The sequence below is a fragment of the Dipteris shenzhenensis genome, chromosome 6 (assembly GCF_047967505.1).
Source record: "Dipteris shenzhenensis isolate YYH24624 ecotype China chromosome 6, Dip_SZ_1.0, whole genome shotgun sequence".
Taxonomy (NCBI): domain Eukaryota; kingdom Viridiplantae; phylum Streptophyta; class Polypodiopsida; order Gleicheniales; family Dipteridaceae; genus Dipteris; species Dipteris shenzhenensis.
In genome coordinates, this window is record NC_141601.1 from 58432043 (window position 1) to 58444129 (window position 12087).

Here is a 12087-nt window from a genome sequence, read left to right on the forward strand (position 1 = left end):
CAAATTATCAAGCTTGGAAATACATGCAAAGGAGGATCACTCACACATTGGTTTACAGCTTCTTGAATGTATTTTTGGTTAGATTGCTTCTCCAATTGGGTCTCGAGTGTGGCTAGGCACTTGAGTACACTCTCCATCTGCATTTGAATTCACGGCTCTCCCTTTGAAGGTTGTCAATTTGTTCTTGTGGAATCATTGTATGCTGGAGTTCACCCTGCCTTGTTCAGTTTGCCATTGGAGAGCCCTTGTAAAAGGTCTCACAACTTGTGCAAAAGACTTGACTTTTGTTTTGGCCATATCAAAGTTTCAACTGTGATTCCATCAAAAGATCAGCGTCCAATTCCGTTACCAGAGCAGGATTCCGTCATGTTCTGTTAGACTTGGTCTACAACACTGTCTTGAGAAATTGAGTGGAATCAATAGTTTAGCACTGCCAAGACCAAGTTGCTAGCGATCTCTGGATGGTTCAACTTGCTACAAAAGGCTCTTGCACAAAGTTTGTGAACCATGGAGGGGTCGTCCAAGAACTCCCCACGAAGGGCAACCCGTTTCAAGCCATTTTGAGGTGAGTGGGCATAGAGGCTTCTTTATTTATTCATTTTGGGGCTAATGTGAGCTGGGCTTCACTGAGCTATGGAGTCCTTGGTGCAATAGTTGCAGGTCGAGCTCTATTCAAGGAGCTTGGTACCAACTACGCAAAGCAGCAAAAGCGTGGCGAACTAACTCGACTATGGTGGAATTTTCTAGTTGGAGCTGCGCGATAAAACAACTTCGAGCTATTGATTGCATGTTGCAGACGGACCAACACAGTGGTGGCTAGGGTTTGCCAGACTAACAGATGGAGCAAGCCAATGAAGCAGGCTAATGTAATGGGCTAGGGTTTTGGTAGGGCACTGTGGCTTCACTAACACCTTAGGCTGAGTGATGGAGCTTGGCTTAGCCACGACGAGAGAGAGAGAGAGAGAGAGAGAGAGAGAGGGGGGGGGGGGTGAGCGAGGGAGGGAGGGAGAAGAAAAAGAAAGAAAGAAAGAAATATCTATTAACTCTGTGGGAGACCTTAGGGGTCTATGAGACAAAGTAAAACCACCCTAAAAGTGACTTACTCCATCTAGATAGCAAGAGAGTTGAGGGATTTCACAAGGCTAATTCCCCCTAAGTTATTATAAGGCATAGCTAAATTCTAATACTATCATAAGGTGGAATTTGCAAGATCCATTTAAGAATGAGAGTCTTTGGGTTTGGATTTGAAGTCCCTAATCAATGCTTACCCATCTTGATAAAATAATCGAGAAATTTTTTGCCCCAAAAACAATCGCATGCAAGACACACACATCGATCTCCCAACTAGCCCTTGGTTGGGATAGTACCATACAATCGGTTTTTAGTTTAGTAATGGCTACTCTTTCCTTTGACTTCTAACTATTGTCTTCTTGTGCAAAAACACTAGATCCAACCTCTTGTGGATTTGGAGTATGCAACTACTTATAAAAACGTTTTTCACAATTATAATACTTATCCATTTCTACTACATAGAAGTCACTTAGCATTCTATTAGGTGGTAAGTTCCACATGTTGGGCTTACTCCCACCATGTGGTCTTACCCTTTGGGTTGGGGTGGGACACACACACACACACACATGCATACTTCCCCAACTATGAATTATTCTTTTATGTACTCCCTCATGAAATATCCCCTTTACACTTTCTTTTTAACCACCCCACACATCAAGCATACTAATCCTCCTATACCTCCTCTAGGGTAAGAGGACCGATAAAGGGGCACCCCCCGCTACTAAAGGCCCCCACTCTTTTGATCAATGTGGCCACCCACAAAACGTACCAGGTCAACGAAAAGCCTCTATCTCATGAGCCAGAAGCCTCCAACTCGTCACCCAATGCTATCTTGTTACTTGAGACGAGGGTCTCTACCACAGCATGAGCTCTTACCTGCCTGCCTTCTGGTCTTGGCTCAACTCCAGAATTGTGTAGAGCCACCATTCTATTTACTTTTCTCTGTCAAGCATTAGGTGTCAGTATGGATACCAGCTCCCTTAACCATCTTTTTTTTGTGGGAACCAGCTCCCTTAACCATCGCCATACCCACCTCTTTACTGAAGATATACTCTCTCTTTCCACCATTGATCCATCTTCATAAATCGACGTCTCCAAATTCTTACTCCAAAAAATCTACCACCCAAACCATTGCTTCGTGCTGCAACCAATCGATTGCAATCACTTGGATCTTCCCTAGCTGAGTCAATCATCCCACCTACGCCCATTTGTGAATGAAAGAGAGAAGTGTAAGAATGAGAGAAAGTGAAGCTACCTACTACTATACATCCTAGCTGCGTCAAGCATCCCACCTACGCCCATTTGTCATTACAAGGATGCAATGCTTTGAGCCACCTTGTGAGTGCATCAAATGTCTGATTGAGAGGCACCCAGTTGTAAGAGGTATTCTCTACTCTGATGTGTTGCTTGACTTCCAAGGACGTAGAGTGTGCTGTTGTGGAGGGATAGGGCTGCTATGCACCGCCAAACGCCATCAACAAATGAAGAAGAAGATCTCAACAATCTCTCAGTTTTCCATGTCTCCCATCGCTGCTGAAGGCCAAGCCCGAGATCAAAAGAAGTGCGAATTTTGTGTCCATGACTAGAATCACTGCTGGAGTAGATCAAAAGGCTAGCCCCTTGACTTGTGCTCTATAATGTCTTTTAAATAACCACAAACTAATTTTTTTAGGGTATTCCATGTTTATTTTCTTTGCAAGTGGCTCAATTTTCATATATATGTGTAGTAATGTTCTTATTCTTGTACAAAAGAAGCTTCTTGGAAATCAGAAGATATTGTTAGTCTGCATCATTGTTTCAATAGCAATTATACTTAGGATCATGATGGGATTACTGTATACAACAGATTGTACTTAGGGGTGTACGACTACTGTATGCAGAGGGTTGTACTTTGGATTGTGATGGGATTACTATATGTAGCAGATTTTACATAGAAATATGATGGGATAATTGTATGGAGAGGGTTGTGATGGGATTCCTATATGCAAAGGGTTGTAGGTAGGAATGCCAAATTCTTTGAAGGCAGTAGTTCACGTTGGCCCCCTTCATGTAAATTATGCCTGCCTTTGGTTGAATGCAAATGAGGGATCTGCAAGTTGCTTTGATTTGTAGGTGCAGCTGAGAGATCCATAACTTGATTTGATTTATAGGCTTCTTATGTACCTATTTTCTTGTGGTTTTTTTCTAAGAACCCTTGCTTGGGTGCATGGAAGGATAACTTACCTCACTAGCTAATTTATAGGCATCTCTAGTAGTGTGGTCTCCAAGCATAATCCATCCTATGTTTTTGAACACAACACCACGCTGGTTTGCACCATAGTGCTTTGTCAAACCTGTGTTTCTCAACACACATTGTGTTCGTAGCCATGCAAACCCAAAGAAGCAAGTGACTTGCAGTCAAAGGAAGCAAGAGTCAGAGTTCTCAACTCAAAAGGACAATTGTAAATGCTCAGCCCCCCCTACAGCTTTTGTTTGGTACTAGCCCCACCTCCATTGCTTCTCCCCCTCTACCATTGGTGGATGGTGATCCCACAACCATTGCTGCCTCCTCACAGCTCTTGGTGGTGGATGGTGATCCCAGAACCATTGCTGCTCCTTCACGGCCATTGGGGGCTGGTCATCCCACAACCAATGTTACCCCCTCACAACCATTGGTTGCTGGTCAGCCTAAAAGCTTGCCTTGCGCCAAGAGAAGAAGACTGAAGAGGGTATGATGCCATGGATGCACACAAGAATGCGTGCCTGCTCGAAACGATGGGGCATGAGTTGGAGTGCCCTATCTGCGTGGTTAGAAGGAAGGACCACCAAGAAACAAAAGGAACCAGCACCTGTATTAACAAATGAGGAGGAGAAGGCATTGGTGGAATGGTGCTTTGGAATGCAAAGGTTGGTTGAGGCATCACAGTCTATGACTTGAGCCTAAAAGTTGCCACCATATGTTAAACCCGGCACATCCCATTCACAAATGGAGTTCCCGGCAAGAGTTGGTGGGATGGATTCCCGAAGAGGCATACAAAGTTGACATTCTGAGTGGAAGAGCCACTTGATCACTCAAGAGTTGTGAGCCTCCGTCCTGACATTTTTTATTCTTTCCATGACAACCTGGAGACAATGTATAATCTACACCAATACTCACCTCAAAACATATGGAATGTTGGTGAGACGGGGGTGCAAAGATCTAAAGATAGAGGAATGAAAGTGCTTGCTAGTAGGAAAGGGTCAAGGCAAGTATATGGGTTAAGGCCCGATTCAGGGGAATGGTGTAGAATTCTTTGTTGTGTTAATGCGGCTGGCTTTTCTCTTTTAGGATATTACATATTCAAAGGAAAGAGAGCAATGCATAATTAGCTAAGCCAATGTGAGCAATGTGAGGAGGGAGGAGCTATCATGTCAATGCAAAACAAGGCTTGGATGACAGGCCAACTATTCACTGCATGGATTGAGTACTTCAAGGCCTCTATTCCAAATGGAGTCACACCAACAAACAGACACTTGGTCATAATTGATGGACATGGGAGCCACACCGGATTGGATGTTGTGGCCAATGCTGTAGAATGGGGGATTGATATTGTGACATTGCCAGCACATACTTCCCACGAGCTCTAGCCCCTTGATGTGTCAATCTTCAAATCTTTTAAGAGCAACTTCAACAAGGAAAGATCTGTTTAGTGCTAGCCTTCTCCTTTAGTGCTAGCCTTCATCATGGCTGAGTCTGCCCTTCACCTTCGGAGTGCCGACAGAAACTCAGTACGAAGACTTTGTATAAATGGATGCTCAAGTATGTGTGGGTGTGTGGTTGTCTGTGTGAGAGCATATTTTTATACTATGGTCTACACCCACTGTTGGGTGCTGATGACGTCAGTGGCGATGTCATAGTAGCTAGTCCCTACTATGCATGATGGAGTTTATGGTTTTCAACCTTGTGAGTGACTATCATGAGATTGAAACTCCACTATGTTGTGTTTTTAGAGGATGAGTTTGGGAATGTTCCTGGATTCATCTAGGTATATAAAAAGATCTGTTTGGTTATCATAAAATTTTCCCCCAAGTTTCAAAATCAGACCTTGTTGGCATATCATCCCGGGCACTAGCCACCACTCTCACAGAATCAAACATAAAGGCAGGTTTTTGTGCTACTGGGATATGGCCCCTCAATAGAAAATCCATATGCTTTGAGCAACTACCATGTAGGAACATCAAGGTCACAGTCACCGAGACTAATTTGCCATCAGAGACAGCTTTAGAGGAGCAACTAGAAATTGAGGAACCCCAGGAGTGGATAGACTATGACATGAGTCAAGTTTCATTGACATCACGGAATGGGGACTAAGAGGGAGCAAAAGTGGAAACCCTTAGTAGCATGGGCACGGTAGCACCTCAACAAGAGGTTGAGAACCTGGATGCACGAGTTGTGGACCTTCTAAGAAGCCATTGTGAAAATGTGACTATTGCAAGGGTGAGGGGAGAGGCATTTGTGGATTACAATCATTCTAATTCTCACATCTGATCAGTACATCGACACCATGCAGGCCAAAAATGCTAAGAAATTGGAATTGGAGAGAACAAAGGAGGAGAAGAGGAGGCAGAAAGATCTAAGGGGGTTAGATTCAGTGCAGCAAAGGATGGCCAAGGAAAATAAGAGAGTTGAGCAGAGGCATGCCAAAGCAGCCAGAAAGGCATGAGAGATGCAGCAATCCAACTTCAAGGTGCAAATGAGGGGTGTCGTCTTTCCATACATATGCAGATACAAGTCTCTCTACATGTATTGTGCAGACCAACTCATGGCTTGTGCCCATCGACTTGAAGCAATGAGGGCACACAATCAATCTGCAACAAATGCCCCCCCTTTCCCTTGAATTGGCTCTTTGTATACTCTTTGAAATTCTTTGCAGGTCCTTCACATGGCTTTGTAGCTTTATGTTGCCCAATCGTGTATCTTAGTTTTGGTGGCTAGCCTTATGTTGCCCAATCATGTATCTCAGTTTTGGCCAGCCTTATATGGGCTCAAATTTGGCCACCCTTATGTTGCCTAATCATGTATGAATTCTCTTTGGATTTCTATGTGTTGATTTGGAGTGATGAGAAACAATATATGGACTGCAATATCTTAGTTTTGGAGTGAATATCCCGTGTTATGTTGCCCAGTCGTGTGAATTCTCTCTAGGCTGCTATTGTTGTAAAGTTGAAGTTATGCTTTGCTGTAAATTATGAGTTGCTTGCAGGGTGAGCTTTGATTTAGAGCTAGATGAAGTGGACTGCTTGCCTTATGTTGCTGCTCCTTCACAAGCATTGGGGGCTGGTTGGGACTTGACAAAAGCAAAATGCTTACATCAAGTTTGAACCTGACAAAAGCAAAATGCAGATGATGTCAAGATTTTGTTGGGTTGTGATTATGGCTGAAATTTTGTCTGATGGTTTGAGATATCTATGGACACCTTACTCTTACAATATCCATAAGCAACAAACATACCATATGATAAAATGTTTGGCAATTCCATTTTACTCTTTTTGGCAAGCAGAGATGCTTTAATTTGTATTTAAGGCAATGCACACTATTTGGCCATCTAATAGAGCTGACGCACCATTTTTTTGTGTCATGGATATTGTACTTTGTTTCTGGCTTGTTAGTATGATAGGATGGTGTCCTCTCATTGGAGCTTGATGGCTTGTAACAAATTTCTGTTTGCTATTAAGTATTTGCAGACTGCACAAATGGATTGTCACTGATTGCTCAAGAGCATGGGAAACCTCAAGAGCACAAATGGATTGTCACTATTACTCAGCAAGCTGCTACATACTTAGGACTTCAACCCCTCTGTATCACCTTCTCCTCTCATGTTTTTGCAATAAAAAATAGCCTCTTCCACCATAACCAAGATTGTGGTCCATAAAGCACCCCCATAGTTGCACTCAGGCTCGCTCCCAATGAGTAGGCAGAGACACAGATGTTGACTCAGAATTCTATACAATTGACTAACTGTAACATAGCCACAGAATCACAGGCACCATAGATGGCATTTACATTTACACACTACATCTATGATATGCTTTTGTGATATGAAGGTTTTTATTTGCATTGTACTTTAGCAAATGTATGAGGATGCCTTGTCATTTCTCATGTCACAGTAGTGCTTATGCTTGGGCACTGATGACGACATAAGTGTTGCTTTGCTTGCTAAGTATGTCTTCCTTTTGCTTTTCTTAAAAGTTTTTGTTTACCTCTTTTTTCTTCTCTTTCATTTTCTCTTTTATTTTCTTTGTAGATTTTTGATCTTTAGAAGAACAAAAATTCTAAATTTGTATGATTGGACTTATTGTAGTCTTACAAAGGTATATCTCATGTCAGAGTAGTGAATTAATCTTTGACATGTCACATATCACAACTTTCAATCTTAACCACCACCGAATGACAACATAAATTCTATTCCATCCAAGAGTAATAATGAAAAGCAAGTGATAAGCTTCTATTAACAAGTTGCAATTTCAGTGATAAATTGACCTCAAACTATTGTGAATCAAAAGATAATTGCTAACTTATTTGCTAATATACAAGCTCTATGCATAATCTACCTAGTATGAGTCCAGCAAAAAATAAGTCCATATGGTATCAAGCAAGCACCTAGTCACTACAATCTCTGCACCCACGTAACCTATACGTTCTACCTTCCTCGAACGAATTCCATAAACCCAAGTGAGGTTTAAAATCTATCGTCATTGGGAAGCTTCATATGTACTCATCCCTGCACAATAATTGTTTGGAGACAAATCTGTAATTACTTGACTATGTAGGGGGTCAAACATCTACTTCTCCTAAGCCTCGTCGACCAAGCCTAGGGATCTAAAACAATGCAAACAATGGGCCTTTCCTGGCCATCCTCTTGTGCCTTTTTGAGCCTAGGGGCTTCCATAAATTTAATGCTCTTCCTCATATATTTAGGAGAAGCTTTGAGCTTGAATAAAAAATTTGGGATCCCCCAAGATCTAAGGTAAGCCACATAAAAGTTATATGAGAGAGTACTGTCTGAACTAGCAAGGGAAGCCACATAAAAGTTGTGTGAGAAAGCATTGACTGAACTAGCTTCAATACTCTTTGTCTATCACCTTCTAGCAATCTGCGTCTGAGATTTGAAGAAGCACCAATACTTCCCCTTCTGCCTTTGAAGAAGGCCAATTCCTTCCAATCTCGTATCTCCTAATAAAAATGAAGAACACATCTCTCCACAGCATGCTATAAAGGCTCAAATGCAAAATATCAAGTACATACCAAACTGTTGTACTGCCTATGTGTTTGCTCTGAAAGCAAACCTTGTACCTTATCGAGGCACCCACCAAGAGCCTGTGTAATCCTGTATTGTCTTCTTTTGAAATAGAGCATCCATCTGACCATGAGACCCAAGGGCCCTCCATGGAATCCACCCTCGTGTTAGTGTCAACATCCACGTACTTGGAAGGTACCAAGTGCTCCATGTTGTCCTTCACCTGGAAGGTACCAAGCGTTCCATGCTGTCCTTCACCTTCATAAAGGCATCTAACTCCTCGTTGACCCACATCTCTATGTCATACATCCTTACTATGATTTCTTGGTCAACATATCTGACCCCAGTAACACTCAGTGATGTCACCAGGAACAACTCTTCGATTACCACATTCGCTTTGGCCTCTCCCTTTGAATCTGAGTTGGACTCCTTCCTTTAATCCAAGAGGTGTTGTCCATCTTGTATAGATCCTTCAAAGTGACCCACGCCTCTACCGACATCTCGGCCATCTAGATATGTGGAAGAACAGAGTCCGCCGTAGTCCCTATGATTAATGCCAATGCATGGGCATCTCTATCTTCCCAAGCTTGGAGCTCCTCTCTATCTACTGCCATGACTATCTTCCCTTGCCTATCCACCATGTCCTTCGACTTCGCCTCCACTCTAGTTGTCAGCTTCCACAACTTCCAAGCCACTAAATGGCTTTGGATTTTCACCTTCTAGATTGGGTAGTTGGTCTCGTCTAATTTCCCAAACTCTCAGAAGTAAGGGATAGTGAATGAGAGAAAACTAGGGGAGGAGGAAGGGAGAGTAGCGGCTGAAGAGGCTGTAGAGGTTGACATCTCTGTTGTTTATACGACACAGCAAAATCAACCAAACTCAAATTTTAGTAGACCAAAACTCTGAACGCACTTGATTGAACCTGAGTCACCCTCCTTCTCGCAAGGGCACAATCCTCTAGTCATGGAAGTCGATTTTCTACAGCTTCTCCATCAGGGTCGTCCTTTAGCAAGGTCCCTTCCTTCATACTCCCACATCTATGAGCCTCCTACTTGGGCTCTGACACCATGTTAGAAATTACCCAACAGAGGGTATGCATGGTGGAAGACTGGTAGTATTGCCCAGGAGCTCACACAATGTGCATGTGGCGTGTGGAATCACAAACTTCTTAACTTATGTGCATAGATGTGCAAGCCAATAAATAGACAATGCTCAGAGACAAATATAAAAGCAACACTTTATATTTTCGTGTGTCCAAAAACTAGGACAGGATACAATACCAAAAGGTCCTTCTACTACAAGCCTAGCACTTCTAGATCTCTGAGCCCACGTGCTCCACCTTGAGTATATGTAGACTCTTTGTCTACATCCCTTCCATCTTGCTGCCCGAAAGCCAGCCTAGGTGGCTGCCACTCTAGCTCAGAGTCTGCAACTTCTCCTAGGTCACCTTGTCTTCCTGAATATAGGCCTTAGGCTCCCCCTTTGCTGCTCCTGTGTGTTGTCTGAGGATTGCTCCAAGTGATATAGAATGAGGGCATAGAAGCCCTCCTTTTATAGGGCACAAGGCCCCCTTGAATGGACCGACTAGCCAGCCTCATCCTGACCGACCAGTCTGCTTATTGGGGCCGACTTGGTTGGCTAGTCCAACTAGCCCTATATATAAGGGCCTTTGGTAGCCCCTTTTGGGTTGCTTCCTTTGCCCATTCCTATGCCTATTGTAGGGCTATTTGTAGGTCTTATGCTTGCCATAGACCCCCCCATGCAGTCGTACTAATGTCGTACAGTTGCGCCACCTGTCTACCACTATTCGGGGCCTGTTCCAACCCGTACAGACAGCCCTTGAGGTGCCTTTGATAGGCTAATGTGCTGTCCTTTCCCTGTGAGGTGTTGCACATGTAGCAGCCCCCTCCCTTATCTTTTCTACCTAGGTTCACCTCCCCCATGCTCTCCTCATATGGGGGCTTATAGATGGGGCGGTGGCCATTCCAATAAAGGATTGGTGAAAGATGTACTCTATGTTCCGAAGCTTGGCAAGAACCTCTTGTCAGTAGGTCTAATGACCGAAGCTCAACAAGAACCTCTTGTCAGTAGGTCAAATTACAGAACACAACTACCGAGTCATCTTCGATGGAGATGAATACACTATCAGAGACAAATCTAGAGGATTTTAGCTAGTAGGAAAAGTAGTCAAGGAAGGATGCTTGTTTATAATGCTAGCTACAGTACCAGATTTTCATGCCATGTCAACTCAACCGCAACAGATGCCACTATCCACAAAATGGCACAAGAGATATAGACATGTCAATTTCAAAAGCTTGATAGAGCTCAAGAATCAAAACATGGAAATTGGGATTCCTAAGCTATAGTTTCTTGGAAAAGTTTGCAAAGCATGCTACTTCGGCAAACAAAAGCGAACCAACTTTGGCAGAAGCACCTCAGGTATGCTTGATTTAATTCATACAGATGTATGGGGTTATGCCCAGACCCGTAGCATCAATGGTTCACTTTACTACTTGACTTTTATCGATGACTACAATAGATATTTTTGGGTCTACTTTCTATAAGAGAAATCTGAAGTATTTTCCAAATTTCAAGAATTCAAAGCCATGGTAGAAAACCAGACAGGTGGAAAGATCAAAGTTATGAGATCAGACAGAGGAGATGAATACATGTCTTTAAGCATTCATGAACTTTTGTAGAAGTCACGGCATTCAAAGACGAGCTAAAAGGAAGAATGATACTTTAGCAGACAGTGCTAGAGCAATGCTTAGTGAGAAGCATCTTCTAAATCAGTATTGGGCAGAAGCAATAGCCACTGCAAACTACTTGCTTAATCAGCTTCCAACCCAACCGATTCAGGGTATGACACCTTTTGAAGCATTCACTGGACACAAGCCACACATTGGGCATCTCCACATATTTGGTTACATAGCATATGCCCACATACATGACGACCATTGTAGGACATTGGATGCAAAGTCATGCAAATGCATCATGGTTGGCTACAGTGAAGACAGCAAAGCATACAAGTATGATCCCATCAACTACAAGGTCATTATCTCCAGAGATGTAAATTTTGATAAGGAATCAGAATGGAAAACCTCAAATACACAAGAGATAGATGCACCGATTACTCAGTCATCTACGGAAAAGGTTGATGAAGAAGAGCGAGAATTCCCAAAAGCACCCCAAGATGAACCACATCAACTTTGATGGTCTAATAGGGAAAGCAAACCTCCAGCCAGATTGACATATGCTCAGAAAGGCAAAGCAATTCATGTTGAAACCACCAACTATGCTCTTATGACTACCATCATGGGGCTACAGAAGAGATAGTGTACTTCGAAGATGCAGTAGACACAGCCAAAATGGCAAACTACTATGAATGAAGAAATGGAAGCTTTGTACAAGAATAATACTTGGGAATTATGCAACCTTCCACCAAGAAAGAAGGCCATAGCAAGCAAATAGGTATACAAAGTGAAGTACAATGCAGATGGAAGCATTCAAAGATACAAAGCCAAACTAGTTGCAAAAGGATTTACATAGCAATATGGTTAAGATTATGATGACACTTATGCTCCAATAGCAAAGATGGATTCCATACAGTTCTTGATATCAATAGCGACACTCAGTAGATGGAATGTGTACAAACTCGATGTCAAGAATGCATTTCTCAATGATTACCAAGACGAGGAAGTCTACATGCAACAACCAGCAGGTTATGTTGAACCAGGAAAGGAGAATCAGGTTTTTCCTC

General features: G+C 42.8%; 1 pseudogene; it reads left to right on the forward strand.

Annotated features, from left to right (window-relative positions):
- The first annotated feature begins 4263 nt into the window (after nucleotides 1–4263).
- On the forward strand, nucleotides 4264–4740 carry LOC147901419 (MFS-type transporter clz9-like; annotated as a pseudogene).
- The last annotated feature ends 7347 nt before the right edge of the window (nucleotides 4741–12087 follow it).